The sequence below is a fragment of the Rosa rugosa genome, chromosome 1 (genome assembly GCF_958449725.1).
Source record: "Rosa rugosa chromosome 1, drRosRugo1.1, whole genome shotgun sequence".
Lineage (NCBI taxonomy): Eukaryota > Viridiplantae > Streptophyta > Magnoliopsida > Rosales > Rosaceae > Rosa > Rosa rugosa.
Window position 1 is genome coordinate 46935311 of NC_084820.1, and position 5924 is coordinate 46941234.

Sequence of the window (5924 nt, forward strand, 5' to 3'; positions counted from 1 at the left end):
AACCGAATGCTCAGTTCACATTCTAGAGGACCGCTAGGCATTTAATTTGAAAAACTTTTCGCAAAACACAGCGGAAGCTACCAATATTTTTGAGGTGAAAATCCTTGAATCGCTAGGTTCAATTTGTTCGTCTAGACTTGAAATGAAAGCTCACTCAAGAGATACAAAATTTAAGGAATAAGAATTTAGCTAGGTTTGACCCAAGAATAGTTTCACACAAGTTTCAGGACACAAAGTTCGGGAAATAGTAATCAGAATAAAGCCCAGAAGGGGGTTTACCAAACTTGTTCTGCACACCCAGCTCCGTCCGCCATTGTCCCGTTACCAGTGCACAGTACCTGCATCCATACTGTTGTAGGGGGTGAGCTTTTGTCCTCGCTGCTCAACAGGAACTCTACCTCAACTAGACTTAAAACCAATAAACAAATATTTGGGCTGCCCAGTATGAAAACATATTTAAACCACATATTTAAAGAAACGACAAACTTTAATGTTTTTCAACTTGAAAACCGATGCATGATGCTTAAATAAATACGGCGCCAAAACCAAGTATTACCTGATGGCCGGTCCCATAGACCCACTACACGACCTTACCTCGAATTAATTTATCACCAGGTAAGCGTAGCGAGAGCGTCCACTACCTAGCTACACACACGTACCGGGCCCGTCATTACAATCGGAATACCCGGACGACCGGCGTAACTAACCCTCCGGAGGTTAAGGGGATCGAACCCAAGGAAGTCAGAGCCACCCTTCGCTCTCAAGCCATCACACATTTTCTCACGGATTGGTTATTATGCATTGCATTTTACATAACCAACCCATACCACTTATCATGCATCACATTAATAAAATATAAAAGAAAATCACCAACCGAGGAGAGTCTTGAATCCCTACCTGGATTCCGACGCTTTCTCTCACGTACTCCGAGAGTCACGAACCTTCCGTTCCTCGGGTAACTGGAGTCCTAGATTCCGACATTTCGACCGCTAATATCATATTGAACAATTATATGAAATATCGACGATTAATAAATCGTCCAACCAACTTTTCCTGGTTTGACCAGGAGTTAACCATTTTGACCATTGTTTGACCAACCGCGACAAGTTCGATAATTAACTCGAATTATCGAACATTTACTTGAAATTACAATATCGACTAAACATATATTGAGTGCACCCGATTCACTAAGGTCACCCAATTATCTATAATCTAAAGGGCGTCAACTGTTCATTCGCGTGGCTACTGTTCATTCGAGCCCGAAGTAAATGACGCTTTTGCCCTCAATTTTTTCTTAAGTTACATCCCTGCCGTTCAGTCTGTTATAATACCCGCCGACGATTTTACCCTTCCTTTCTAATCAAATTACACCCACTTGCCCTGCCCTGCTGATCTGCTGAGAGATAGAAAGAAGATTGCGAGAGAGAAATATAACAGAGTTCTTCTGGGTCTTCTGCGAGAGAGAGAGAGAGAGAATGAAGGCTGATCCGAGAGAGATGAAGAACATAAGACGGGAAGAGGAAGAAATATTCGATACACCAAGTTGTGGAGAATAGGTGAGGATTGGATTTCGAAATTTTCTTTCCTGTTTGAGTTGAACGCTTTGTGGGTTTTGAAGTAGTTGGTAGCTGAGATTTAGGAGCAATCAGTTGAACTCAATCAAGCATGATTTGAGTTGTGCGATCTGAAATCGAAAAACCCAATAAAAAATTCAACGTCTTGCATTTAGTTCAGTTTGATTTGAGTATGAATTCAACGTCTTGCATTTAGTTCAGTTTGATTTGAGTATGAATGCGAAAGACAAACTGAAACTGTTGCTCACCACATGTTTGATGAAATGCGTCTGACAACCTCTTCTCTTTCTTATGCTCATTTAAACTCAATATTCCTTTACAGTTTGTTTAATTTTTGGGTTTGAATACAAATAGTCATGATCTGTATTTGGTGTTCCAAATTTATTTATATTTAGTAATAGTATAAATGCCTTAATATAATGAACCGAAAGAAGTTGTCTTTGAATCAACAAGTGTTTTGGTTTTGGATGAAACTTTGTTTTGACATGATAATCATTGCATATAATGAAGTCAACGTTATAGGAAATCTTGAGGATTGATGTTTTAAGGTTTGTTTTGATGGATGTTTGTGCAGAAGCTTATGATGTGCTTGATCCATTTGAGAATATCACGATTAAATGGGATTTCATTAATTAGTTGGACCCCTGATGAATACGTTGCAAGTATTTTATGAGCTCCAATTTTCCTTCTATGTTATATTTGGTGCGTTTGTTAGATACTTTCGAAGCATTGAGTTCGACCTGATAGTACATCTTAGTTTCTAAGCTTTTGCTAATGTTAGAGCTTTCATAAGTTGAAACAAGCCTTTAGATAATTCATGTTCTCCGATGGTGGTTATGTGTTTGCTTGAAACTGAATCGAGCAAAAGAGGAACTAGCTCCTGAATTAGAATTAGAGTTATTTTCCTCTTGGTGTTGACTAATAGCATTTGACTCCCCAAGATTATTAACTTGAATTTTTTGATATGAAATATGTGGTTTGGATTGGCAGGCCTGATGCAAAGTCCTATGTAGGTATGGAGTGAGTATCCTACATTGAAATTTTTTTCCAAAGGGCAACAAGGATGGTGAAGTGTATGGTGGAGGCTGAGATTTGGAATATTTTGTAAATTTCATCAGTGAGAAATGTAGGGCTAGCACAGATGCAAAAGGGCAACTTATTTCCATAGTTAGTACCATTTTAAACCAATAAACATACCTCATTAGTTTCCTTATCGATTATCTTCTTTTATGTAGGCTGAAATAGTCTCAAGTTTGGAGTTTGTTATGTAAAACCATAACATATCGGTTAATATTTCTTAGCTTATGATTACTACTATATTGCATATAAAATTAATGAAAGAAAAAACACAAACCCGCAGCATCGCGCGGGCGAGCTGTCTAGTATATATATTAATTTCTTTTCTTTACTCACTATCAATTTAACATATGCACAAACAAAGATCATGTTTCCGATTTCTTCAACGATTTATCTCAATTCATCCGACACTTGGTCTTTTACTTCCAATTCACATTTTGTCGCATAGTAATTCGATGGAATTTACTATGGACACCCAGTTCACAATTTTAATCTCAAATATGGTGTACTCAAAACACTAAGGACACCCAAGATCCTAACTTACCCATTTCTCAAACTTTTCACAATCATTTCGAATAACCTGCCTTACCCATACTAACAAGACTTTAACTTGCAAAACCAGAAACAATTAATCCCAAATCACCAAACCATACAACTTCATCTACCCAAACCAAGACACAAACACCCATTCTGTTCATGCAGTCAACATCGCATAACCAACTTAGTCCCTTAGCTTTCAGGGATAACGATTTGAGCAGAACTTCCGAGTTTACCTTCAACAAGTCCGATTTGCAGTCTGGGTTCCAACTCCCTCGCATCAGCTTTCTGGAAACCCGAGGACGAACTGATACCAAAGCTTTGACGTTTCACCCAGGAATCTTGAAAACTGGACTTCCAAACAGGGTTAGACCTCGTCTACAGAAGCAATCGTACCAGAAACCAAACAGAAACGAACTGAGAACCGTCAGGAATGTCGCCGGCGTAAGCAGCAGTGTCGAACCCGAGCTAACCCAGAAACGCAAACCATTAAAACTCAATCCAATTTGAAAACCAATTGTACAGACGGGTAGAGGAAGACGAGAGGAGGAATTTCCATACCGAATGCGGCCCAGAAGGTGGCCGGAAATCGCTTGAATTCGCCGGAACAGTCAGACACTCTCACCGTCGATTCTCCCTTCACAGTCGCTGCATGTACAATCTGAGACCACAGGGACGTAGGCCCCACCGAGACGAAGCTGTTGCCGGTGGTCCGCCGCGGAGAGGTGACCGGAGAAGCGATTTCCAATCGGACCCAGTCGCGGGTCGCGTTCGCCTCGGTCAGAGAACTCTGGTTCTCTCCCTCTCTCGATCCTTCTGCTGTTCCCACTAATCCAGATTTATATATATATAGATTGATCCAATTAGCGGTGGACGGCCATGATCAAGCGGTGGTTAATTAACGGCCCAGATCGCATCAGGACAAATACTATTTATTTAAAAGGATTTTCCATAATTTCCAAACTTCGGAAATTCATTATAAACACTTCGGGTGTCCGAAAAATTCCCCAAAAATTCCCACGAACTCGTCGTGTCGTGTACTTTATTATCCAACTCCTAGATTGAGGATTTCACTTTGTCAAAATGTCTGCAAATATTCTCGAGCATCTTGACATTTATCGAGATCGTTGAATAATTTCTTGTACGATCTCCGCTAAGCTCGATATATTTTTCCGGGGCTCACAGTAGTCAAAAAGATTAAACACAGATCATGACACATAATATCAATTGGATACATACGAAGGTATTCTATAGTTCAATTAATGTATTCAATTCCTCTAAGCGACTAAGGAGGTATTCAATTAATGTAAACCCACAAATAACGAAGAAGGAAAAACAATCGATTATGATTTAAGAGGACATTGAGCTCTAGAAACAGGAGGCATGGCTGCGTGGAGTGGTGGAGGTGGCTCAGTGGCGGGATTGAGCGTCTAAACCTCAGAGAGTCAGAGGGAGTCGCGGCGAGGGACTGAGGGATTCGTGGTGGGACGTCTAAGCCTCAGAGGGAGTTGCGTCGGCTGCGGAAGCCCCAATCCCCGTTAACAATATTACTAATTTATTATATAAAAATTTATACAAATAATTATGGATTGTAAAATATGAAGTTAAAATAAAATATCAAAATAAAATAAATTTCTTATTTCAATCAAGAAAAATTAACATGTTGATAAAGATATTTTATTAAAAGAATCTTTCTTTTTTTGAACATATTTATTAACAGAATTTAAATATTGACAAAAAAATGAAGTTTACATAAATATTTATTTATAAATAATATCAAAAATATATATAATAAATAAAATATATAGATATATATTTCGGATAATTCTTATTGGGTGGGTATGAGGATGGGGATCAAAATACCATCCCCGCCCCGTACCCGATTTCAGAATTCGAATACTGGGGATCCCCATCCCCGTTACCCGATTTCCCATGAATTTCTCTCCGTTAGGGTCGAATACCCTATGGGTACCCTACCCGATGGGGATTTTTGCCATCCATACTTCTCAGACAGTGACTGAGTGTCGAGACCTAGTCTCCTTGAGTCTATCACTGATGGACTTAGTATAATATAGGACTAAATACTATTTAGTCTTTGAACTTTTACCTAGAAAACACTTCAGTCTCTGTCCTTTTAATTTCACACGTTTAGTCCTTGTACTCCAAAATTTCGAACCAATAGGTCCTTGCCATTACTCTTCGTCCAAAAATTCCGTTAAGGCACTGATGCAGTCTTTCCGCGATAAAATGACAATTATACCTTCACTTCATTTTTTAATTAATTAATTAATTCTTTTCTCCTTTTTTTTTGTTTTAATTTATTCTTTCTTTTTTTTTAGGGTCGACATCGAGCTTTCTAATAGTACCAGAATCTCGTGCCCAAATCCTTCTCTCCTCTACCCAATCACCACAGTCCCCTTCTCCACTCCTACTCCTCCGTCGCCGGGATCTTAACTTCGAATTGCTCTGCATTTCCAAGCTCAGATCCAAATTGCCATCGTCTCGGTCGTCAACACCTTAAAGCCTTGATGCTGGATTCATCACGGCCATCACTCAAGCCAATGAGGCGGTGCTGGTGACCAAGCCGGACATTACTAGCTTATGAGACGCCGACAGAGTCATTAGGCTGCACGACGATACCTTCACCTTCTTCCATCACATCGCTGCAATTAGAGTTGGTATAAAATGGTGGAGATCAAATGAAACGATCCGATAGTTCCAGAAATTCCAGAATGC

At 39.5% G+C, this 5924-nt stretch overlaps 2 long non-coding RNA genes across 2 annotated transcripts; one reads left to right on the forward strand and one right to left on the reverse strand.

Moving 5' to 3' along the window:
• Positions 1–1343: 1343 nt before the first annotated feature.
• Positions 1344–2905, forward strand: LOC133739245 (uncharacterized). The gene is made up of 2 exons (XR_009860500.1): positions 1344–1556; positions 2565–2905. It is a non-coding gene; the product is annotated as an uncharacterized LOC133739245 (long non-coding RNA).
• Positions 2906–3016: 111 nt separating this feature from the next.
• Positions 3017–3994, reverse strand: LOC133739253 (uncharacterized). Its single transcript, XR_009860501.1, has 2 exons — positions 3750–3994; positions 3017–3656 (listed from the first exon to the last, which is right to left on the reverse strand). It is a non-coding gene; the product is annotated as an uncharacterized LOC133739253 (long non-coding RNA).
• Between the last annotated feature and the right edge of the window lie 1930 nt (positions 3995–5924).